This window comes from Talpa occidentalis, unplaced genomic scaffold, assembly GCF_014898055.3.
Source record: "Talpa occidentalis isolate TD23 unplaced genomic scaffold, MPIMG_talOcc4v2.1 talOcc4.15, whole genome shotgun sequence".
Classification (NCBI taxonomy): Eukaryota; Metazoa; Chordata; class Mammalia; order Eulipotyphla; family Talpidae; genus Talpa; species Talpa occidentalis.
Genome location: NW_023601543.1, coordinates 44324548 through 44351077, shown reverse-complemented (window position 1 = coordinate 44351077; position 26530 = coordinate 44324548). Strand labels below are relative to the sequence as shown.

The 26530-nt window shown below is 38.0% G+C and overlaps 1 protein-coding gene and 1 pseudogene across 2 annotated transcripts in view; one reads left to right on the top strand and one right to left on the bottom strand.

Moving 5' to 3' along the window:
• CHIC1 (cysteine rich hydrophobic domain 1) overlaps window positions 1-26530 on the top strand; it is a 60106-nt gene that overhangs the window by 24767 nt on the left and 8809 nt on the right. The gene's annotated exons all lie outside the window — the stretch shown is intronic.
• Window positions 4100-4613, bottom strand: LOC119246073 (60S ribosomal protein L27a-like; annotated as a pseudogene).

The following is a 26530-nucleotide window of genomic DNA, read 5'->3' as shown; positions in this document are numbered from 1 at the left end:
TTCATCACGTCATCTCAAAGTGATAATTTTACTTTTTTTTTCCAATTTTGATTCCTTTTATGTCTTCTTTCTTTTGCCTCATTTTCAATACTATGTTTTTGTTTTGTTTTTTGTTTTGTTTTGTTTTGTTTTTGTTTTTAAAGATTTATTTATTTATTTATTTATTCATACAAAAACACTGGGTACAGTCAGAAGCGCGGGAGGGTGAGAGAATTCACCAGAGCCAGAGCGGGGAGCAGAACAGGCAGAAGGACCGAGGTACACTGCTGAGGGGAGCAGCGGGCGGCAGGAGAGTTCTGCGCGCCGTGTGGACCCTCCTCCAGTGGCCGGGCAGCAGCCGGGGATCGAACCGGCGCCGCAGAGGCTGCAGGCAGCTTCGCAACCCAGCGCTCAAACACTGCGCCACCGCGGAGGCCCTTCAATACTATGTTGAACAGTAGTGGTGGTGAGAGTGGACATCCTTCTCTTGTTCTTAATCTTAGGGATGAAGCTTTCAGTTTTTTACCATTGAGTATGATTTTAACTGTGATTTTGTTATTAATGGCCTTTATTATGTGAGATATGTTCCTTTAATTCCCATTTTATTAAGGGTTTTTCTCATAAATGGGTGTTGAATCTTGTCAAACATTCTTTTTCAGCATCTGTTGAGATCATCATATAATTTATCCTTTTGTTGATGTCATAAAGGATGTAGACTTGGGGGCCTCCCCTGGTGGCACAGCAGTTGAGCGCTGGGCTGCGAGACTGCCCGCAGCCTCTGCAGCGCAGGTTTGATCCCTGGCTGCTGGCAAGGGTCCCACATGGCGCGCAGACCTCTCCTGCCATGCCCGCTGCTCCCCCAAGCAGTGTTATTTCGTCGGTCTGCCTGTTCTGTTCCCTGCTCTGGCTCTGGTGAGTCCTCTCACCCTCCCGCGCGCTTCTTACTGTACCCAGTGCTTGTATAAATAAATACATAGAGGGCCTCCCCGGTGGCGCAGCGGTTGAGCGCTGGGTTGCGAAACTGCGCGTGGCCTCTGTGGCGCCGGTTCGATCCCCGGCTGCTCCCCGGCCACCGGAGGAGGGTCCCACATGGCGTGCAGACCTCTCCTGCCGCCCGCTGCTCCCCTCAGCAGTGTACTTCGGTCCTTCTGCCTGCTCTGCTCCCCGCTCTGGCTCTGGTGAATTCTCTCACCCTCCCGCGCTTCTGACTGTACCCAGTGCATGTATAAACAAAACAAACAAACAAACCAGCAAACAAATAAATAAAGCATGCCTCTATTAAAAAAAAAAAATAAATAAAAAATAAATAAATAAATACATAGATAGATAGATAGATAGATAGATAGATAGATAGATAGATAGATCTTTTTTTAAAAAAAAAAAAAAGGACGCTGACTTGCATATGTTGAACCAAGCTTGCAACCCTTAAAATTAATCTCTCTTGGGGCCTCCCCAGTGGCGCAGCAGTTCAGCGCTGGGTTGCGAGGCTGCCCGCAGCCTCTGCAGCACCAGTTTGATCCCCGGCTGCTGGGCGAGGGTCCCACATGGCTCGCAGATCTCTCCTGCTGCTGCTGTTCCCCTCAGCAGTGTACTTCGGTCCTTCTGCCTGTTCTGCTCCCCGCTCTGGCTCTGGTGAATTCTCTTCACCCTCCTGCACTTCTGACTGTGCCCAGTGCTTGTGTAAATAAATAAATCTTTAAAAAGAATTAACCTCACTTGGTATGTATGATTTTCTTAATATATTCCTGGGTTTGATTTGCAAGATTTTGTTGAGGATATTTGCATCCATGTTCAGCAGAGATATCAGTCTATAATTTTGGTTTTTTTGTGCTATCTTTGTCTGGTTTTGACATCAAAGTAAGTTGGCCTTATAAAATATGCTTGGGAACAATTAAGGTTTTTGTAACAATTTCAGAGAGAGAGATATTAGGTCTTTGCAAGTTTGGTAAGATTCATTATGAAGCCATCTGGTCCTGGGCTTTTGTTCTTAGGGAGACTTGATTACTGTTTTGATTTATGTGCTTTCGATTAGTCTGTTCAAACTACCTTTTTCATCCTGGTTCAGTCTTGAAAGATTGTTTGATTTTTTAAAATTGCCTGTTTCTGCTAGATTGTCCAATTTATTTGCATGTGCATGTTCATTATAGTCTCTTATGATTCTTCATATTTCTTCAGTATCTGCTGTAATTTCACCTCATTTATTTCTGATTCTATGTATTTTGGTTTTCTCCCTTTTTAATAAGCTTTTTTTTCTTACTAGTGTTCTCTCTTGTTTATCCTTTCAAAAAAAAACAGCTATTGGTTCCATTGATCTTTTGTATCATGTTTGTAGATTGTATTTCATTTATTTCTGCTCTAAATTTTATTATATCCTTCCCTCTGCAGACTTTTGGTTTCATTTGTTTCTCTTTTTCTAGTTCTAAGACCTGGTAGTACATGTCTTCACATTGGTCTCTAGATAATTTTTATTTCTCCTTTGATTTCTTCATTGACCCCAGACTGACTTCAAAGTATTTTGTTTAGTCTTCACATGTTTGGGTTTCTTCATGTTTTTTTATGGTTGACCATTGTAATTAGAAAAGATGCTTGATAAGATTTCATTCCTATTATATTTATTGAGGCTTCTTTTGTGTCCCAACATTGGAGCTGTCCTTGAGAATGACCCATGTGTACTTGAGAAAAATGTACTTTTTTTTTTTTGGAATAGGAAGTTCTATATATTTTCATCTGACATATATGTTCATCTAATCCCTTACTTCATTTAAGATCATTATTTCCTTTTCTTTCTGTCTGGATGATCTATCCATTGATGTAAGTGGTATGTTGTGATCCCTACTATTATGATGTTGCTGTCAGTGTCTTGCTTTAAGTCTGTTGCTTCATATATTTAGGTGCACCTGTATTGGATGTGTAATTATTAATGATAGTTATACCTTCTTGATGAATTACCCTTTGATAAATATATAGTACCCATATTTGTCACTAATTACTTTTTTGGTGAAAGTCTAATTTATCAAATATGAAAATAACATCTCCTGTTTTTTTCTCTATTATGACTTGAAATATCTTGCTCCAGCCTTTTACTTTAAGCCTATGTCTGTCTTTAGACCTGATGTGAGACTTTTGTATGCATACTGTATAGATGGGTCATGCTTTTTTTATCCAACCTGTCATTCTGTGTCTTTTTTTTAAAGATTTATTTATGCATACAATAACGGGGGTGTAGGCCAGAGGTGGGAGGGTGAGAGGATTCACCAGAGACAGAGTGGGGAGCAGAACAGGCAGACTGAAATGTACTGCTGAGGGGGGCAGTGGGCGAGACAGGAGAGGTCTGCTGTGCCATGTGGGTCAGCTCCCTGGCTGGTGGGGATCGAACTCAGGCCTCTGTGCCTGGCTAGAGCTTGATAGCGCTGAGACTTTAACCCCTGTGCCACCAGGGAGACCCCATTCTCTGTCTTTTAGTTGGTGAGTTCCAGCTATCCACATTAGAGTGATTATTGACATATGAGACTTAGTTACTGCCATTCTGTCTTTTAGTTTTTTGGTTGTTTTATTTATCTGTTGTTATTTTCCATGTGTTTCTTTCTTCTTTTTTTTTACATTTTAAAAGGACAGGTTTATTAGGAAGAAGAGAAAGAAAAAGAGAGGTACTTGCATAGTCACAGGCAGGCAGAAATGCTGCCTATTTTCCATGTGTTTCTACCTACCTTTTCATTTGGATGGCTTTTCTTGGTGGTTCTCCCAGTGTCCTCAATTTTCTTTCAAGTGTCTGTGCTCCAGATTTTTGGATTGTTATTGCCCTAAGTTTTGTGTATCAAACTTTCTATATCTAAAATAGTGTTTTTTGTGCTGATATCAATTCATTGTCATTGGACTATGCAGATTCTCTCCTTGTCTTCCTCCCCTTTAATGTTTTGTTGCTGTCTCATATTCTTTTTTATACTTCTTGTTCTATTACTGTTTATCACCTTGTTCAAAGGTTTGTGTTCCTTTGTTTTTCTTTTCATGTAGAAGAACTCCTTTCAACATTTCTAGGACAGGTCTGGTGGTGGTAAGCTCTGTCGTTTCTGTTTGTTTGGGAAAGAAGTTTATTTCACCATTATATTTGGGCTTTTTTATTTGTTTATTTGTTGTTTTTAGAAAAGCACTTAAGCATTTAATGACTCTTCTTCCCTGTGACTTCTAGCCATCAGAACATAACCTCTTCCCCCCACCCCAGTCCTCTCATCCACTCTCCTGCTGAAGAACTTCGCCTCCACAATGACAGGCTGCTTTGGGAACTTTCCCTTCCCCAGTACTGTGGACTATTTCGAACACACCACACACCGCACTGATGATAGAAGCGGCCCTAGGCTTTTTCTCGGCAGCATTTACCTGTGTTTGTTCGCTGACCAAGGTTCACTGCTCATCAAGGTTCACAGTTGGCAAGAAGCGATGTTCCTCTGTATGTGGCAATGCCTCACACCAACTTTCCCAAAGTAACCTGGCTGATATTTGTCGAAGTTGAGCCTATGGTTATGCAAACCTCCAGCTTTTCCCCTGCCTCCTGGGTGCTTCCGGGGCCTGCTGATGTGGCTGTGGCCATAACTTACATGGCCCTGAAGTTTCTAGGTCTTCCTTTTTCTGGATGGCATGTTGAGGGCCAAAATGATTGAGTCTCTCCATTATGTTGATAATTTGGGGGTAGAATATTCTTAGCTGGCAGTTTTTATCTTTTAGAATGATGACTGTGACGTTCTACTCTCTCCGAGCCTCTGAACTTCTGAGAAGCGTGATGAAACCCTGATCAAGGTACCTTTGTATGTTAACATGCTTTTTTTTTTTCTTTTTCTTTATCACTGACTTTGGATAATTTAACAGTATATCTTGGTCATTTTATGTTTAGAAATTTAGTTACTTCCTTAAGTCTGAGAAGTTTTTTTGAATTATTATTTCTTTGAATAGGGTCTACCTTCTCTCCTCACCAAGATATCCATCATTATCCTTGTGTTTCTTCTAATGGAGTCCGATAATTCTCATAGAGTTCATTTTTCCTAAATATTATTATCTCTTTCACTTGGAGCAATGTACATTTTTATCTTCTCTTTCACTGATTCTTTCCTCTGGAAACTCCTTGCTGGACTTTGCATGTTTATCTTCATTTCATTCAGCATTTCTGTGTGTGTGTGTGTGTGTTTTAGTATCTTCAATCTCTTTAATGAATAACTAATTCCTTCTGCCTTTGGATATCTTTTCAAAGATTAACCTGCCTTTGTGTGTTTCATTATGATTCTAGGACTTCATCGTGTTTCTTCATAATAGCTATCTAAAATCTTTATTAGGTCCTCAAATGCTGTGTCATTTATATGGTTTCTCGACATTCATTCTTCTCTTTCAACTTTTCCAGCTGTGTTCCTAGACTCCTTATTTCCTAGGGATGTGTGTTGCCTTATTTATTTTTTTTCTGCTTGAGGCACTGTGGCTTTAGTTTTGTTTGTTTATCCTGGCAGCAGGTGGGGGGCTGAAGGACAGTGGGACTCCAAGCTCTCAGTCTCACTCTTGGCTGGGAGGAAGACCAGCCCAGGCAGAGAATTCTCTACTGCCTATTCTTCCCTGGGGTCCAGAGCCAGCCCTGGTTACAGTGTGGAACTTGAGTACCAGGTCCCCACCTCGTGGCCATCCTTTGTAGTGTACAGCAGGTCTCTCTCCATTGACTGTTCAATTCCTAAGGAGGAAGATGGGACTGTGCTCCCTCCACTGCTGACAGCCAGATTCTCCATGTCTGAACCAGGGGCCCCTTCCCTGTATTCATGTAACTCTGTACTTCACCCTCACTGAGAAGTGCCCTGCTCAAGGTCTATGTGCTGCACAGGCTATGCCTGACCTCCAGTTTGTTTGGCTGATAAGAATAGCTTCTGCCCTGGCCACACCTCCCTTTGCTTCTCCCTGTTCTGCCACCATAGTAAGCCACCAACCTCCCGCTTCAGAGGAAAATATCCCGGGGTCAGTCCCCCTACACAGGTGATGAGCTGGTGACATTTCCTTATGACCAATAGTAGATTTCTTCTGGTAGTACTTAGGTGAGATGTTTATCAAAACTTTCCCTCGGGCCTCCCCTGTGGCGCAGCAGGTTGAGTGCAGCCCTGTGAAGCTGTCCCCAGCCTCTGCAGCACTGGTTCAATTCCTGGCCGGCCAGGGAGATTCCCACATGGTGCAACAGACCTCTCCTGTCTCGCCCGCTGCTCCCCTCAGGAGTTTACTTTGGTCCTTCTGCCTGTTCTGCTCCCTGCTCTATCTCTGGTGAATTCTCTCACCTTCCTGCGCCTCTGGCCTGTACCCCAGTGCTTGTATAAATAAATTAAAAATCTTAATAAATAAATAAATAAATAAATAAATAAAATTAATAGAAAAATCTTTATTTAAAAAAAAACCTTCCTGTTCCACCATGTCATGGGTAGAGTCCATTTCCATCATTTTCAAAGCCTCAATGTGAATTAATTATGATGTGGATTTCCTGTCGCACAGATATCAATTTCTATTACACAGCCAATTTCAATTAAGAGATATTGGGCCTCCCCAGTGGTGCAGTGGTTGAGCGCTGGGTTGCGAAGCTGCCCGCAGCCTCTGCGGCACTGGTTCGATCCCCGGCTGCTCCCCGGCCACCAGAGGAGGGTCCCACATGGTGCGCAGACCCCTCCTGCCGCCCGCTGCTCCCCTCAGCAGTGTACTTCGATCCTTCTGCCTGCTCTGCTCCCCGCTCTGGCTCTGGTGAATTCTCTCACCCTCCCGCGCTTCTGACTGTACCCAGTGCATGTATAAACAAACAAACAAACAAATAAATAAAACATGCCTCTATTAAAAAAAATTAAAAAAAAAAAAACAAATCAATTAAGAGATATTTTCCTCTAAAGTGGGAGATTGGTGGCTTACTATGGTGGCAGAGCAGGGAGAAGGAAAGGGAGCTGTGGCCAGGGCAACAGCTATTCCTATCAGCCAAACAAACTGGAGGTCAGGCACAGCCTGTGTAGCACACAGATTTTATGGCTTTATATTATTTGGGATCTATCTTCTTTTTTTCCACTGACCTAAGTTATTTATTGGGTAAAAATTTTATAAATATTACTCATTATTAGTGGTTTTGATGGAGCTGGAGGGTTTTGCACCTTCTCCAAGCTGCAGGGCAAGAACCACCTATAGTGTGCTGGAACTTGTGGCTCTTTCCAAGATCTCAGCTCTTGGGGCCTGCCGATGTCAGCCCAACATCTCCTGTGCTTGTAGACTGGTACAGTGATCCTCTGGGTGTCAGAATTTCTTCTGATGGCTTTATAATGGATCGATGAGAATAACTTCAATGACTCTTTATGTGGAATTTTCACCAACCCAGTCAGAATTCAGGACTCTCAGAAACCCATTGCCCCACATTGGCATTCAGCTCATTTCTCAGCAGCAGAATGAAGACTTTGACCAAACTTTAGCTGGTTAACACCATGATGGCCAAACTTGCCATAGGTTGCACCCTAAGGAACTGGGTGTTTATATCCATCACAATGCACATGAATCCAGTATATGACAGAACTTTGCTTGGCCTTGAATCTCACCCCAGGGCAGCAGCACACCGTGAAAAGGAAGCATATCACATTGGATTGCTTGTTTCCCCATAGTTCCTGGATTTAGTTGTAATTTCCCATCTGACTTACCTGATGGCTGCTGCCAGACCTGTTTTTTTCCTGATGACCTCTTTGCTCTTTGCATATCTTTTTATTTTAGTTTTTACTGAAGTAACATTGAGTTTTAACATTATAAATGATTCAAGAATCTTTGCATATTTATTATTACTTTCACTGGCCTGAAATAGAAGCAGTTTTTTCAGTCATGATTTTACTATGAGCACTTCTGATAGAATATTCAATGGAAAATGAGATTAATCCAGATGCTGTGATTTCTCTATATGCCCCATTACTTAGCTTAATTAAGAGTCATACTGAAGGGCCTCCCCGGTGGCGCAGCGGTTGAGCGCTGGGTTGGGAAGCTGCCGGCAGTCTCTGCGACGCCGGTTCAATCCCCGGCTGCTCCCCGGCCTCGGGAGGAGGGTCCCACATGGCGCGCAGACCTCTCCTGCCGCCCGCTGCTCCCCTCAGCAGTGTACTTCGGTCCTTCTGCCTGCTCTGCTCCCCGCTCTGGCTCTGGTGAATTCTCTCACCCTCCCGCGCTTCTAACTGTACCCAGTGCTTGTATGTATCAATCAATCAATCAATCAATAAATCTTTAAAAAAAAAAAAAAGAGTCATACTGAAGTCGAGGTACCAGTGTATTCTTAGATGACAAAATTGTCAATTTAAAAAAAGTTTCTTTAGCATATATTTGTAAACTATCACCCTGTGGGCCAAATTGAGCCCACTTAGTTTTTTTTAACATTTGAAGCAATTGCTGGCATTTAAAAATTGGAATAGTTAATAAAAAATTTATTTTTAATAATAAATAAAAAAAATTCCTTCACCTATCACAAGTGAAGAAATTTTTTTAATTTTAAATTTATTTGTTATCTTACATCATTGTTTATTTTGTACAGGACTTGATTTCTCCCTGCAGGTGTAGTCCTGGTAGTCCTCCCACCACCGTAGCACCCGGGACCCATCACCATAATCCCTTGTGCTCTTTCCTCTCCTGTTTTGACCCCTCTCTCTCCCCCTCCCCTGCTGTATGCCTCAGATCTGTGGTCAGTTTGCAAGTTTTGTCTTTTTCACAGATGTAGGAAATTAATTTTCCCTCTACCCTTCTAGGTCCTTGACAGAGACACCTCAGTAATAAAAGACTAATCAATGGGAGGAAAACAAAAGTTTAATAACATGTATCCATCGGAGAGACCCAGAAAAACTAACTCCTCAAAATGGCCTAAGCTGCTTCCTTACATCTTTAGTTAAAGGCAAAGGATGTTGTGTAGAAGGGAAAACCAGAAATGGAAGGTTACTAGGAAAGGCACTAGCACGATAACAAGAATATGGTTGTTATACAAATTTAGGTTACTGCTTTCTACACTGTTATAAAATATATTCAGTCATTATCCTCTTCCTGGTTTAGAGTGGAAGACACCTTTACGAATGAAGATTTCACTAGTCATTGTAAATGTCTCTTATAAATGCATAACTTATCAGTTTATGTGGCTTTTCCATTGTCTGCTGTTTCTTTTTTTGTTTAAGCCTATAATAATATTTATGCCAAAAAGACATATTTTGGGGTGGGGAAATTCTTCTTCCCTTCAATATTCAGACTTTCTTATAAAATACAAATATCTGGCAATATTGGGGGGGGTGTGCGCGTGCATGAGTGCCCACATGCACAGTTCATCCTCGCTCAGCAGTGGCTGCTCCCTTTAAATAGGCTATGTAGCCTGTGGTTCACCACAGAATCATCCAGAATTTACATTATCTGCCTTGCTTCATACACTTTATACTTAGGGCCCTAGATTTTGCAAACGTTATGTTGTCAACATGCTAGGCAATGAAACACTAAGGACATGCTAGTAATCTTGTAGAGAGCACTGTCTTTTCTGGCTCCTCAATTTTCTTGCCTACAAAATCAGGATAATAGCACTTTTAAGGTGGCTGTGATGATGACAAAGGCAGCTCACTGCTTTTTTGTCCACATGAAGAAATTTAAAAAACAATTAAAAATTTTCATGTTTTCACTTACTCCCCCTAATATGTATGTAGGCTAAATTGTAATATTGGAAAAATAATTAGCATCCATATAGCCCAAATTCCTTATTTTACAGGAATGGAAACAGATCAGGAAAGGTGCAGTGATTTCTTAGATTCACACAGTCAATGGTACAACCAGAAAAATAATCCTTTTTTAAAAAAAGATTTATTTATTTATGCGAGAACTGGGGTACAGGCCAGAGACGCAGGAGGGTGAGAGAATTCACCAGAGACAGAGTGGGGAGCAGAACAGGCAGACGGACCGAAAACACTGCTGAGAGGAGCAGCGGGCGAGGCAGGAGAGATCTGCTGTACCATGTGGGTATCTCCCTGGCCGGCCAGGAATAGAACCTGCGCTGCAGAGGCTGCAGACAGCTTCACAGCGCTGCACTCAACCAGCTGTGCCACAGGGGAGGCCCAAATAATCCTTTTTTCTGTCTTTTTTTTTTTTTTTTTTTTCAGGGAAAGGGAGTATACTTCATGGAATATTTTTAACAAATTAAATGAAAGAAAATAAATACAGATCAGGGTCCACAGAGCTCTTCCTAGTCTCTCTTGTATCTGGTAGAATTCCATGACTGTATAATATATAAAATGAGGGTTTTCATTTATTCATTCTTACATCTACCACTGAAATAACAATGATATTGTTAGTGTGCAACTGAGGGGTACCCAAGGACCCCAAACTATTAAGGTACGCCCTCTTTAAAAGATATTCTGCCATCCATGTGCAGAAAGGCAAAGAAAGCATACCGTTAGTGTGAAAGATGGTAATAGAGTTAGTATGGAGAGATAAGAAAGGATTTCAAATAATAGTTTCCCAGTAAAACTCCCAAAATTACCTATCCCCTTATGGGCAAATGCCCAGCCAAACCCAAAGCAGGGCTGCTGAGCCCCAAAAGCTTGCCTCAAGTCAAAAAGTTACCTTCTGGTACCTTAGAAAGGGATTAGGCAGGTCCCAGAGAGCTAAGTCAGGAAGAGAGACTAAAAATTCAAAATGTTCAACATGATCCACCATGAAGTCAAGATAATGGCTGCATTATCTCTGCCAATTAAAAGTAGCAGCCTCCCCTTGTGTCTCTCACCCACATATCTCTTCTAAGCACCTTTTCCAAGTGTCTTTACATGTCTCTCCTCCATGTGTCTCCTCCCCAGCAGTACCGAGGTGCAAGTCAGGGCCACAAAAACAAGACAGACAGGGCTACCTGTCCATGTTTTATATAGGTCTACCTGGCCACTCAGCTCCACCCCTAGTTCCCAGTAGCTCCCCGCTCAAACAGTCCAGCTATAATATTTACTAAATTGAGAGAACTGTTCAGAAGGAAGGGACCGTTATCTCAGTCTTGCAACATGAATATGACATTTTCCTTAGATTGTGATTTCTGGTTCACTCCATTGTTATTAGAGAAGATGCGTTGGTTTATTTTAATCTTTTAAATTTTATCGAGGCTTGTTTAGTGCCATAAATATGTCTTATAGTGGAGAATACTTCATATATATTTGAAAAGAAGGCAGCTGTTTACAAACCAGGAAGAAGACTCTCAGTAGAATCCAACCAAACATGCTGGCACTCTGATCTAAGATTTCCCATTCTCCAGAACTATGAAAAATAGATGTCTGTTGTTTAACCCACCTAGTCTGTGGTATTTTATTATAGCAGCCTGAGCATATTAAGAGATATACTGTCTTTCTTTTCTCTTCCAGTATTTTTTTGCCTAAAGCCTTACTTTGTCTGATACTATTATAACCACCCTCTTTTTTGATTACTATTTATATGGCATATCTTTTTCTAACCTTTCACTTTCAAACTATTTGTGTCTTTGAATATAAATTGAGTCTCATGTAATTGAGAGTAATTATTTAAATTCAAAATATTAATGATACTATATTAGTTTGCTAGTGCTGCCTTCCTAAAGTACCACAGAGTAGGTGGTTCAGGCAACAGGAATTTATTTTCTAACAGTTCTGGAGATTGTGAGTCTGGGATCAAAGTGCTGGGAAAGTTGATTCTTCCCAGGCTTCTCTCCTTGATTTGCAGGGGCCTTTTACTCCCCAGGTCTTCACTTGTTCTTTCTTCTATTCAGGTCTGTATCCTAATGTCTTTTTATAAGGTCACCAGCCATTTAGAATTAGGGCTCACCTAATATAGTTTAATTACCTTATTAAAAACCCTACTTCCAGATATGCTTACATTCTGAGATACTGGCAGTTGTGACTTTCATATATGAACTTGGGGGCAATATAACTTAGTAACAGATAAGGACGGACTTCTGCCATTATGCTGTTTGTTTTCCATATGTTATATGTACCTATTTTCTCTGTTGTTCTTTACTTCCTTGTACTATGTACCTTCTCATTTCCTTTTTTATATATTTTTGCTATTTTTTTGTAACCGTGGGGATTATAACAAACATCTTAAGTCTGTAGCACACTAGTTTGAATTAATACCACCATAGCTTCAATACACAAAAGTCTACTCCTGTGCATCTTTATACTTCCCCATATATGTTACTATCACAAATCACATCTTATATATTGTGTGTCCATTAAAATACATTTATAATTATTTTATGTATTTGTCTTATCAATCATATTAGAAAAAAATGAAGTTCCAAAACAAAAACATACCAATACTTGCTATTGTATTAACTTGTGCACTTACTTTCAGTGGTATTCTTTATTACATGATATGACTTGAGTTACTGCCTACTGTTCTTTTGTTCAGCCTAAAGGACTCTCTTTAACACTCCTTACAGGCAATTCTAATAGCAATGACCTTCCTTGGTACTTATTTATATGGGAATGTCTTAATTTCTCCTTTTTTTTTTTTTTTTTTTTTTTTTTTTTTATAGAGGCATGTTTTTATTTATTTATTTGTTTGTTTGTTCGTTCGTTTTGTTTATACATGCACTGGGTACAGTCAGAAGCGTGGGAGGGTGAGAGAATTCACCAGAGCCAGAGCAGGGAGCAGAGCAGGCAGAAGGACCGAAGTACACTGCTGAGGGGAGCAGCGGGCGGCAGGAGAGGTCTGCGCGCCATGTGGGACCCTCCTCCGGTGGCCGGGGAGCAGCCGGGGATCGAACCGGCGCCGCAGAGGTCGCCGGCAGCTTTGCAACCCAGCGCTCAACCGCTGTGCCACCGGGGAGGCCCAATTTCTCCTTTTTTGAAGAGTGTTTTGTCAGATATGGAATTCTTGATTGACAGATTTTTCTTTTAGCACATAACATATGCCAGCCCACTGCTTCTGGACCTCATGTTTTCCAATGTAAAATTGACTGTTAATCTGATTGGGGATCCTTTGTACATAACAAGACGCTTCTCCCTTGCTGCGGCCAAGGTTTATCTCTGTTTTGTTTTGTTTTGTTTAGGCTTTCAAATATCATTTATAGTTTCTTAGTATGGATCTCTTTGAGTTTACTTGGAATTAATTGAGCTTCTTAGAGTTTTCCTTTTTCTGGGTGTGGACTCAAATTAATTCCTGGTTTCATTTGCTTTCAACCTGAAGGGTTTCCCATAGTTTTTCTTGTAAAGTAGATCTGTAGGCAGTAGATTCTCTCAATTTTTATCTATGAATGTCTTCGTTTCACCTTTACTTTTGTATATATCATATTTTAATTAATAAATAGACTACTTTTGATCAATTTTAAGTTTACAGAATAAATTAAGAAAAAAGTACAGACAGTTCCCAGATACCTCCGTCACCTGACCCCCAATTTCCCCTGTTATTATTGTTCTAAAGTCTGTGGCTTATATTTGAGTTCACTCTTTGTATTGTATATTCTATAGGTTTTGCCAAAGGAATAATGACATGCATCCATCATATCAGTACATGTAGAATAATGGTTTTACTGTCCAAAAAATCCATTGTGCTATACCTGTTCACCTGTTCCTACCCCACCCCAAAATCCCAAGCCATCACAGAACTTAAAATTCTCTCCAAAATGTACGTTTTCTAAAATGTCATGTAGTTGGAAGATAAGGATCTAGTCTTTTCAGATTGACTTCTTTCGCTTAACATGTGCATTTAAGATTCTTCCATATCTTTCTGTGGCTTGATAGCTCCTTTTTTTTTTTTTTTTTTTTGCTGAATAATATTCCATTGTGCTTTTTTTGTTTTGTTTTTCATTTTCTTTATTGAGGTAACATTGGTTTACAACACTATATATGATTTAGGAGAATACAGAACTCCTGAGATGTATGTTACCAACACCCCCACCCCCCATCAAAGCATCCACAGCCCTCTACCACAGCCTTTGGGCCCCTTGGCCCTTTGTTCCTACCTTACTTTCCCTCCCTCTCTAGCAAGCCTTAATTCTGCAGTCATATTTCTAGGGTTTGCTTTGATTTAGTTTTGTCAGTTCTTTTGTTTTTTTTTTTCCTTTATATTCCACATGTGAGTGAAATCATCAGGTATTTGTCTTTCTCCTTTTGACTTATTTCACTTAGCATAATCTCCTCCAGTTCCATCCATATTGTTGCAAATAGCAGGAGTTCATCTTTTGTCACTGAGTATTATTCCACCATGTTTATATACATCTTCTTAATCGTTTGCTCTGTCCTTGGACACTTAGGTTGTTTCCATAACTTGGCTATTATAAATAGTGCTGCAATAAACATAGGAGTGCATATATCCCTTCGGATTAGTGATTATGTACTCATTGGGTAGATACCTAGGAGTGGAATTGCTACTCCATCGTTTTGATGCACTACAGTTTTTCTGTTCACCTGTTGAAGGATATCTTGATTGTTTTCAAGGTTTGCCAATTTTAAAGCTGCTACAAATATCCTAGGTATATGTTTTTTGTGTTGGCGTATGTTTTTAACTCGTTTGGATAAATACCAAGGAGTTTAGTTTCTGGATCATATTGTAAGATTATGTTTAGTATTTTAGGAAACTGCCAAACTGTTTTCTTTAGTGGCTATACTATTTTACATTCCTACCAACAATGAATAATATTTATTGTTGCTCCATATTTCCATCAGCATTTGGTGTTAGTATTTTGGATTTTCCTAGGAAATATGTAATGGTATCTTACTGTTATTTTAATTTGCAGTTCCCTAGAGTCATATGACATTATTGAGCATCTTTCTCTATGATTTTTTGCCACCTGTATAACTTCTTGGGAGATATTTCTGTTCACACCTATGCCCATTTTTAAATTGGAATATTTACTTTATTGTGGAATTTTAAGCATTATTTATATATTTTTGGTGTTCCTCCTTTATCAGGTATGTGTTTTGAAAATATTTTCCTCCCATCTGTGTCTTACCTTTTCATTCTTTTATTATTTATTTATTTATTTATTTATATTTTTTGTGTGCCCCTCGCAGGTAGCTGGGGATGGAACTGGCACTGCCGAGGCTGCGGGCAGCCTCGCAACCCAGCGCTCAACCGCTGTGCCACCAGGGGAGGCCCCCTTTTCATTCTTTTAGCAGTATCTTTTTCAGAGTAGAAATTTTTTTTTCAGAGTAGAAAGTTTTAATTTTTACGAAGTCCAGTTTATCAGTTTTTTTCTTTTATGTATTGTGCCTTTGATATTGTATCTGAATTCATTTCCAAACCTAAGGTCTGCTAAACTTTGTCTTTTGTTATCTTCTAGTTGTATACTTTTGGATTTTACATTTAGATCTATGATCCATGTTGAGTAATTTTTTTTTAAGATTTATTTATTTATGCAAGCACTGGGTACAGTCAGAAGCGCAGGAGGGTGAGAGAAGTCACCAGAGCCAGAGGGGAGAGCAGAGTAGGCAGAGTGATGAAATATACTGCTGAGGGGAGCAGTGGGCGGCAGGAGAGGTCTGCGCGCCATGTGGGACCCTCACCCGGTGGCCGGGGATCGAACAGGTGCTGCAGAGGCTGCGGGCAGCTTCGCAACCCAGCGCTCAACTGCTGCGCCACCGGGAGGCCCCATGTTGAGTAATTTTTGTGAAGGTTGTAATAATAAGTTCATTGTCTGAATTCTTTTTTCATATGTATGTCTGTTCTAGCACAACTTGTTGAAAAGTCCTTTCCCCATTGAATTGTCTTTGATCATTTGTGAAATATTAGATGATGATATTTGTGTAGGTCTGTTTTTGAGCTTAGTGTATTTATTCTTTTGCCAGTACAACACTGCCTTTACTACCTTATAATAAGTCTTGAGATAGAGCAGTGTCAGTCCTCTGACAGTTTGTTTGCATTCATTATTGTGTTAGCTATTCTATATCTTTTGCCTCTCCATATGAACTTTAGAATCAGTTTGTCCGTATTCAAAAAAAAAAATCAATCCCTTGATTGGGATTGTGTTGAATCTGTAGATCAAGTTAGGAAGAAGTGACATCTTAACAATATTACATCTTATCCATGTTCATGCATGGATAATCATTTAGATACTCTTTGATTTCTTTCTTCAAAGTTTTGTGGTTTTCCTCGTAGATTTTGTTTTTTATTACACTTATGCCAGATGAATTGTCCAGCTTTTTAGGTACTAGTGTAAATAGTGTATTTTTTATTTTAAATTTCATTTGTTCATTGCTCATGTAAAAAAGCAAATTACTTTGTTTTATTAACCTTGTATCCTACAGCCTCACCATAATTGTTATTAATTTTAAGAGTTTTGTTATTCTTTGAGATTTTCTTCGTAGACAATTGTATAATCTATGAAGACAATTTTATTTTTTTCCTTCTCAATATGCGTACCTTTTATTTCCTTTACTGGTATTAGTTAAGACTCCCAAATTGCTGTTGGAAAACAATGGTAAGGGGGAATATCCTTGCCTTGTTCCTGATCTCAGCTGGAAAACTTTGGATTTCTCACCATTAAGTATGTTAGCTATAGGATTTTTGTTAAGATGTTCAAGATGAAGTTCCTCTATTTGTATTTTGCTAGTGTTTTATTATGAATAGGTATTAAATTTTGTCAAATGATTTTTCTGCACCTATTGATACGTTCATGTGATTTTTCTTTAATATATTGATGTGATAGATTATATTAATTGATTTTTAAATTTTTTTAATTTTGAACCAACATTGTGTACCTGGAATAAATCCTACTTGGTTGTGGTATATAATTCTTTTTTTACATTATTGGATCTAATTTGCTAATATTTTTTGAGGATTTTTGCACCTAGTCTAATGATAGATATTGATCAGTAGTTTTCTTGTGATGTCTTTATCTGTTTTGGGGCTATGATTTCTTACCAGTAAGTATGATGTTAGCTATACTCTTTTGTAAATATTCTTCATCAAACTGAGAAGTCTTAGTTTATTATAAAGTTCTTTTAATCATGAATGGGTATTGGATTTTGTCAAATGTTTTTCTGCATTTATTGATATAATCATGATTTTTCTTCTTGATCCTGTTGGTGTGCTTGTTACATTAATTTTTATTTGATGTATAATTGATATATAACATATTACTTTTAATTTTTCTATAGTTTTTCTCTTGAATTTTTATTATCAGTTTCATTGTTCTGCTCTAATTTATTTTGCTCTTTTTATAGTTTTCTAAGGTGCAAGTTTGTATGTTAATTTTAGGTCTTTATTCTTTTCTACTATATACATTCAGTGTTACATATTTCCTTTTAAGCTTTGCGCTCACTGCATTCCACAGATTTTTGTAAGTTGTTTTTATTTTCTTTTAGTTCAAAATATTTTTAAATTTCTCTTGACATTTCTTCTTGACTTGTGTGTTATTTAGAAGTGTGCTTCTTTATATGTGAAGGATTTCTCTCTGATTTCTTTCAAGATTTTTCTATGATTTTCTGCACTTTGAATATGAGTTTACGAGGTGTAGATTTTGGCTACTGTAGGTAATAATTGAATCGAACCTGTCATTCATGTTCCTGTTCAAGTCCCTGCTATCAGTTCTTTTGGGCTTATACCTAGGAGTAGAACTGCTGAATCAATGACAATTGTTTAGCTCTTGAGGAACCACCAAATAATTTTCCATTGGAGCTGTGCTGTTTTACATTCCAACCAGCAATACACTGGGGTTTCAATTTCTGCAGATACTCACCAGCATTCATTATTTACCATTTCATTGATAGCCACCCAAATGTGTATGAAGTGGTATCTCACTGTGGTTTCAATTTTCCTTTTACTAATCACAGCAGTGTTGATCAGTTTTTCATTTGTTTATCAGTTACGGTGCCAGTCTTGAAACTAAGTTGTTAGTTTATTTGTCCTTGAGTTGTGGGGGTTTTTAATATATTCTACCTATTAACCCATTATCACATATAATATTTGAACATATTTTCTCCCATTCTGTAGATTTTCTTTTCACTCTTAATAGTATCATTTGATGCATAGAAGTTACTAGCTTTGATAAAGTCCAATTAAACTATTTCCCCCATTTTGCCTGTGCAAAATCTTTACAAATTCCATTGTCATGAAGATTGTCTCCTATATTTTATTCTAAGGCTTTTTATCATCTTAACTCTTATGTTTAGTTGTTTGATTGCTTTTGAGTTAACTTGTGTATGTGACATACTTTAGAATCCAACTTTATTACTTTGTACATGGATATTCAGTTTTCCTTGCAAGGTCTATTGAAAAGATTATTTTCCTCCATTGAATGGTTAGCAAATAGGAGTCTCTTGAGATTACATATGAATTTTTTTTTTTAATAGAGGCATGTTTTCTTTCTTTCTTTCTTTCTTTCTTTGTTTTTGTTTATACATGCACTGGGTACAGTCAGAAGCGCGGGAGGGTGAGAGAATTCACCAGAGCCAGAGCGGGGAGCAGAGCAGGCAGAAGGACCGAAGTACACTGCTGAGGGAGCAGCGGGCGGCAGGAGAGGTTGCGCGCCATGTGGGACCCTCCTCCGGTGGCCAGGGAGCAGCCGGGGATCGAACTGGCGCCGCAGAGGCCGCAGGCAGCTTCGCAACCCAGCGCTCAACCGCTGCGCCACCGGGGAGGCCCCTACATATGAATTTTTTAATGAGTTTTCTATTTCTATCCAGAAAGTCACTGGGATTCTGATAAGGATTACATTAAGTTTGTACATGACTTTGGATAATATTGCCATCTCAACAATATTGTTTTCCTATGAACACAGGTGTCTTTGACTTTATTTCAGTCTTTGATTTTTTTCAGCAATGTTTTGTAGTTTGTGTACAAGTCTTCCTTAAGCTTAAATATTTTTGATGCTATTATAAATGTGCTTTTTAATTAATTTTTTAAGTTGTTTAACATTATATAGAAGTGCAGTAGAATTTTGCATGTTGATTTTGTATCCTGAAATGCTGAATTTGTGTGTTACATCTAACAGGTTTTTTGTGGATTCTATAGGGTTTTCTACACATAAGTAGTGTCACCTGCAAACATACCTTTTACTTCTTCCTTCCTTTCCTATATGGATCTCTTTTATTTCTCTTCTTGCCTAATTCTCTATCTAGAACTTACAGTAAGTTGCTGAAACAAGTGGCAAATATGGGCAAGATTGTCTTTTTCTTGTCACCATTTATATGATTTTTTTCTTTGTTTCCACAAAGGAAGTTGCTTATTAATGTGTGGCACCACAGAAGTTAGTATTTTAAAGAAACTGTCTCTTCCAGTGGTGAGCAAGAAAGATTATATAGGTAAGAAAGCAATGCAAGAACATGAGAGGTGTGGGCCTGGGAAGACACACGTGGTCTAAGGCAGTTCGTCACAGGATTATCAATGACCTTCCTGGAATGGTTGCTCTTTTCTTTGTTACTGGTTTAAAATGGCCCAGAGGTATTTGTCAGGCACTGATGTTATGTGCATCCTTGGAAGGAACAGAAATAATTTTATTATAAAGGCCCTGAGGAATGTTGCTTAGTGCTTTAAACTAAACTGATAAGTTAAAAGTTAAGCAGAGTTTGTGCCATTGCCCTTGACTCCGGCCCTAAAGTCGCCCCCTCTTCTTTAAAAGGGATTTTATTCATAAAATTATGATGATGGGACGGGGTATAATCTTTTTAAACTGCTTCCTGCTGAGAGGGGTTTTGTTTAGTGTGGCTATAAAGAACACCATGAGAAGTTTTTGTGGTGCTAAAAATGTTCTATATCTTGACTTTATCAATGGTAATATTCTGATTTTAATATTATTCTATAATTTTGCAACATGGTACCATGGGGTTAGGAGGTACATGAGATTTCTCTGTCATTTCTTAGAACTGTTTATGAATCTGTAATTATCTCAAAATAAAAAGTTTTATTAAAAGAAGATAAACAGGAGGGGTTTTGTTTTTAATTCCCATGTAAAGGGTTTTTGAGGGGGCTGTGGTCTTGCCACCTAGAATGGAGACCGGGAAAGTAAGTGCTGTGAAGCAGCTCACAGATTGCAGAAGCAGTAGGGGGCAAAACAGTATTCCTACCCCAAGGATAAAAGCTAATCTGATTAATAATTTTTGCCATCATGTTCCATTCTAACTACCCAATGAACCAAGCCAGTCATTTAAAGATGTTGACATGTCACACAGTGAGTGAACCTGGACCTACGCAGCCTATAAAAGATGTGAAATATTGGATGAATAGTCAGGGATGTAGACACAGCATTCAGTCCCTTAGTCTTGCAAATAATTCACTTCAGTTAAGCAGTCTTGTCCAAAGTCCTTAGGTGGGTACAAACAATAATCACAGGGATTTGTTGGAAAACAATAGAAAAATTAAAGATTGAAGCAAACCACAGGTCCATTAAAGAGCCTAAAGAAGCCAATGGAGAAAATTTCTATATTCAGGTTCAAAGCATCTTCTGATGGGGTGAGGGCAGACAATTGTTTCCCTCTTTGCAGTTTGATACCATCAGTTATTTTTAAAAAAAACAGCAATAGTCATGTTTACTCATAGCCATCTTGTTGATCTCCCTGAAGCTGACTTTCCACATTCTCACTGTTGGTGGTTTTCTAAACAAAACAGTTTTAGTTTTCAATCAGTTGAAGCCAAAAAGACTGGGAGAAAAACTGGAAAGGTTAATTTAGAAAGTCATGGCAGACATTAGAAAAATTTGGGATCCAGTCCAATTTATAAGAGCAAAAACTTCAGAAATAATTTAAGAGGTCCAGAATCTGATATCCACAAAAAGATTTTTTTCTCCCCTTTCATTCTAATTCTACAAAATAATTACATGACAAGTCATTTGCAGATTAAGTCTAGTTCCAGTAAATTTGGCCAGTTTTTTGTTTTTGTATAAACACAATAAGAACAAAATATGACCATATACTTTTTTAAATATTCTTTGCTTGAACTTTTCATAAGGACTCTTAGATTGAGCTCTTAATGGCCTTTTTCACAAGGACTCAGGAGTATGCCAGGGTCTCACCATGAGACTTCACCTGCAATACCTGTATCTTTGGGTACATTAATCTCCTTGAGGTCCCCAAATGTCCTGGGGCAACTGGATCTACCAAGGGGTGATCTTTCTTGCCCTTTTCCTGATAGCCCTGGAACCCTGAAAGCAAGATTCAAGCTGTCTTTTTCTTCAAGGCACTAAAATCTGTGGGTTCCTGAAAGCAATCTGGTCTCACATATAACATTCCAATCAAAGTATTGGTGATACACCAATATTTCCAATGGTCTGTTATAGAGGAGAAAAACGTCTTACTGGTTTTATGCAAGTAAACACATTGCCTTGAGAAATAAGCTTACTATTATTCATATTTTGCGGGTGTTGGGAGAAAGTGAATGTTTCAGTTCTGCTCACAAAAAGATGCAATTTATTATTGAAAAATCTTTCTAGTCCTTCACAGTTCATCCAGTCCCATGTAGCAAATCTCAGTCTCTTGTTAGCAATTTTTATAAGTCCTGTTTTTCCATGAGTTCTGCAATTTTTTTATCCTCAGTGCCATGATAAACATGTATTTCTGGAATATTTGTCAGAGTTCTTTTCCTGTGACTTCTCTAAATACAAAGCAGAGTAAATTAAAAATAAATAAATAATAGCATCTGTAAATGGCAAAAGACATTGAAGTGACCATAATTAAAATCTGATTGCAATGCAATTGACAAGGAAGTTTGCTCAAATCTGTTACATACAGAATTTTAGAAAAACCACAATTAACCAGTGATATATTATACCTGAACATATTAAACTTTGTTTCACATAGTTTTTATACCATTTATATTAATATGTGTGTGTATGCTAAAAAGGTTTAATGTTTCTCCTTATGATAGTGCTTCCCATGAAGTTTCAACATTCCAAATTACCCTAATTTGATTAATCTCTTTACACAAGGAAAATAATTTTATGGAGTATCTCAGGAGTCTTTCCAAAGCTGTCCATATTTTTTACTACATCAAAGACTATTCTTTCTTGGAATTTTTATTTCCAGGGAGGTTTTGTCACTCACTTTAACACAGAGAATTTGTAAAAAAAAAAAATACTATATTACCCAGAGTGACAAAGATTTGAAGAGCAGATCTGTTTCTCTGACAATTCTCAGCAGTGCTAACAGGACTAGATTGCTTTCTAGCTAGCCAGGGGCCTTAAAGAACCAGACCTTTAGGTTACAAACAGTTTACCAGAAACTGACCAATTTAAGAATGCTTTTGTCTCTCAAGCAGATTAAAGAGATTTGTTTGATTTCACATAAGTACACTACAGATATCAAAGCTTGATTTTTTTTGAAACCCTTATAACAAAGTCATTTTTCCAAATAAAGTTTCCTAAGATTTCTCTCACATCTCCTATCCCTTTTTACTTTCCCTTTTCTTACATAATTCTGTTTAACTCCTAATCTTTACAACCTTAATTTTCTAATTTCTAGATTGTAAGCAATTGTAAAATATATACCTATTGTCCCTTTAAATTGTAAGTCTGACAAATAACTTTTTGTAATTTCTAAAACACATACTTCAATTTTTCTACGTGATGTAAAGGCATTTTACTCATAGACACTAATTTTTTTTCAATTTTCTAGCTAAGTGAGTATTTTTTTTCTTTTTATCCTTTTTTATATATATTTTACATCATTCTTCATTTTTGTACAATGTATGCTTTCTTCTCTCAGGTTTAGTCCCCATGAAATTCCCACCACCAATTCACCTGTGTACCATCACAATAGTCCCTTGTGCTCTTCCCACCTGTTTGTTTTTTTTTTTAAGATTTATTTATTTATGCATAAAAGAACTGAGGTACAGGCCAGAGGTGTGTGGGGTGAGAGGATTCACCAGAGACAGAGTGGGGAGCAGAACAGGCAGATTGACCGATAAACACTGCTGAGGGAAGCAGTGGGCGAGTCAGGAGAAGTCTGCTGCGCCATGTGGGTTGCTCCCTGGCTGGGGATCGAATTTGTGCTGCAGTGGCTGCAGGCAGCTTCAAAGGTACATCTTAACACCTTGCGCCACAAGGGAGCCCCACCATAAAGGTTTTTTTTTTTAACTTAAGTTACAATTTTTTTTTCTTCTTATATATGATCTCTTATTTTTGCTATTGAATTTTTTTATTTTTTATTTTATTCTATATATTTTGTCTAGCATTTTTCATTTTTGCACAATGCATGCATTCTCATCTTGGTTATAGTCCCCATACAATTCCCACCCCTCCTTGTTTTGATCCTACTCCCTTCTTCCCCCACTGTAGTGTGTCTCTAGTTTATAGTTGCTTGTTGATTTTGATTTTTACTTTAGCATAATTAGTCTTTTTCCTGGTCCCTTATTTAGGTTTTCTAAATTCTTGCTATGAGTGAGACCATCTGGTATTTTTCTTTTTCTTTCTGGCTTATTTCACTGAGCATGATCCCTTCCAGCTCCATCCATGTTGTTGCAAATGGCATGAGTTTATCTTTTTTGATTACTGAGTAATTGTGTATATACCATTGTGTATATACCATATCTTCTTGATCCAGTCATCTATTTTGGGCATTTGGTTGTTTCCATAGCTTAGCTATTGTAAATAGTGCTGCTATAAACATAGGGGTGCAGGTGCCCTTTTGAACTAATGTTTCTGTGTCCTTTGGGTAAAAATCTAGGAGTGGAATTGCTGGATCATATGGAAGCTCCATCTTTAGTAGACTGAGGAATCTCCACACACCTCTCCATAGTGGTTGGACCAGTTTGCACTCCCACCAGGAGTGCAGGAGAGTTCCCTTTTCTCCCCATCCTTGCCCACATTTGTTATTGCTAGTTTTTTTAATATGTGCCATTCTTAAAATGGTATCTCCTTGTAGTTTTGATTTGCATTTCCCTGTTTACAAGTGATGTTGAACATTTTTTCATATGCCTGTTGACCATTTGCATTTCCTCTTTGGAGAAGTTCCTTTTTAGCTCTTCTGCCCGTTTTTTGACTGGGTTATTTACTTTGTTTTTGTTGAGTCTCCTCAGCCCTTTGTAGATTTTTGTGATCAGTCCTTTATCATTAGTGTTGTGTGCAAAAATTTTCTCCCACTCAGTGGGGTGTCTCTTTGTTTTGGTTACTGTCTCTTTTGCTGTACAGAAACTCTTTAATTTGATGTAGTCCCAGCTGTTTATCTTTGCCTTCACTCTCACTTTGGGTGATATGTCTTAAAGATGTTACTGAGGTATATGTCATAAAGTGTTTCGCCTATATTTCCTTCTATATATTTTATGGTTTCAGGTCTTATGTCTAGTTCTTTAATCCATTTTGAGTTGGTTTTTGTGCATGATGTGAGGTAGTGGTCAAGCTTCATTCTTTTGCATGTAGCAACCCAGTTTTCCCAGCACCATTTATTGAACAAACTTTCTTTGCTCCATTGCATATTCTTTGCTCCTTTGTCAATGATTAGTTGACTGTAAATCTGTGGGTTTATTTCTGGATTTTCTATTCGGTTCCATTGGTCCGTGTGTCTGTTCTTGTTCCAGTACTGTGCAGTTTTGATGATTATGGCTTTGTAGTATAGTTTGAAGTCTGAGAGTGTGATGCCTCCATTCCCTTCTCTTTTTTTCAGGGGAGCTTTGGCTATTTGGGGTTTTTGGTGGCTCCATATGAATTTCATCAATAATTGTTCTATTTCTTTGAAGAATGTCATTGAAATTTTTATTGGAATAGCATTGAATCTGTAAATTGCTTTTGGTAGGCTGGCCATTTTGATAATGTTAATTCTTCCAACTCATGAGCAGGGGATGTCTTTCCATTTCTTTGAACAGTGTTTTATAGTTTTCTTTGTATAGGTCCTTTACCTCTTTTGTTAGGTTTATTCCCAAGTATTTGATTTTTTTGTTTCAATAATAAAAGGGATGGTATTCTTGATGATTTCTTCTTCAGATGTATTGTTTGTATATAGGAAGGCTACTGACTTGTATGTTGATTTTGTATCCTGCTACTTTACTAAACTGATTGGTTTGATTAATTTTTCTATGGGGTTTTGGGGTTCTCTATGTATATTATCATCTGCAAATAGTGATAGTTTGACTTCTTCCTTCCCTGTTTGGATTCCTTGTATGTCTTTCTCTTGTCTTATTGCTCTGGCTTTGACTTCCAGTATTATATTGAAAGGCAGTGGTGAGAGTGGACATCCTTCTCTTGTTCCAGGTCTTTCAATGGAAATGCTTTCAACTTTTCACCATTGAGAATGATATTGGCTATGGACTTGTCATATATGGCCTTTAACATGTTGAGGTATGTTCCTTGTATCCCGAGAATTTCAAGGGCCTTCATTATAAATGGGTGTTGTACTTTGTTGAAAGCTTTCTCAGCATCTATTGATATTATCATATGGTTTTTATATTTCTTTTTGTTGATGTGTTGGATTACATTGATTGATATTCAGATGTTGAACCATCCTTGTGTCCCTGGAATAAATCCTACTTGATCGTGGTGAATTATCTTCTGGATACATTGTTGGATTCTGTTAGCTAAAATTTTATTGAGGATTTTTGCATTAGTGTTCATTGGAGAGATCGGCCTGTAGTTTTCTTTTTTTGTGTTGTCCTTGTTCGGTTTCGGTATTAGTGCAAGGTTGGCTTCATAGAACGTGTTTGGTATTATCCCTTCCTTCTCAATTTTTTGAAAGAGTTTGTGAAGGATAGGCACTAGTTCGTTTCTGAATGTTTGTTAGAATTCATTTATAAATCCATCTAGTCCTGGGCTTTTGTTTTTGGGAAGAATTTTGATGACCAATTCAATTTCACTGTTTGTAATTGGGCTCTTTAGGTGTTCTGTTTCTTCTTTATCCAGCTTTGGGTGATTGTAAAGTTGTAGGAATTTGTCCATCTCTTCTAGATTGTTGAGCTTGTTTGCATATAACTGTTCATAGTAGTTTCTGATTGTTCTTTTGATCTGCTGTGTCTGTTGTGATTTCTCTTTCATATATGATCCTATTTATCTGTGCTTTCTCCCGTTTTTCCTTTGTGAGTCTGGATAGGGGTTTGTCTATTTTATTTATTTTTTTGGAGAACCAGCTTTTGGTTTCATTGATCTTCTGGATTGTTTTTTTAGTTTCTATTTCATTTATTTTTGCTTTGATTTTTATTATTTCCTTTCTTCTGCTGGTTTTAGTGTTTTTGTTGTTCTTTTTCTAGTTCTTTGAGATGTTTGATTAGGTTGTTTGAGTTCTTTCTTGTTTCTTGATGTGAGCCTGTATTGCTACATATATATGTTGGTTGCCATTGATCACCCACTATACATGAACTCATGAAGTCAGTTGCCATTGATTGCTAACTTACATATTGAACATGTAGAATAGTTTCCTGTGTTGGTGCTTTGGGAATCACTTCAAATATAGCCTGGTTTGTAAGTCATTTACCTGAGGGAGTAGTTTAAAATTTAACAATGTCTACTAACTTTTTTATTGGAAACCCTATAAACCTCTTACAGTAAGAGTCAAAGTGACTACTTGTTAATTATGAAGGTTTTGCTAATACATTTTTCTTCTAAGTACAAGTTTTCCTGATTGGCTGTTTTAAATGTGTTCCCTTCAATGGAAATTCTCATTTGAAATTCTTAACATGTGTTGGCTTGCTTTAGTCAATG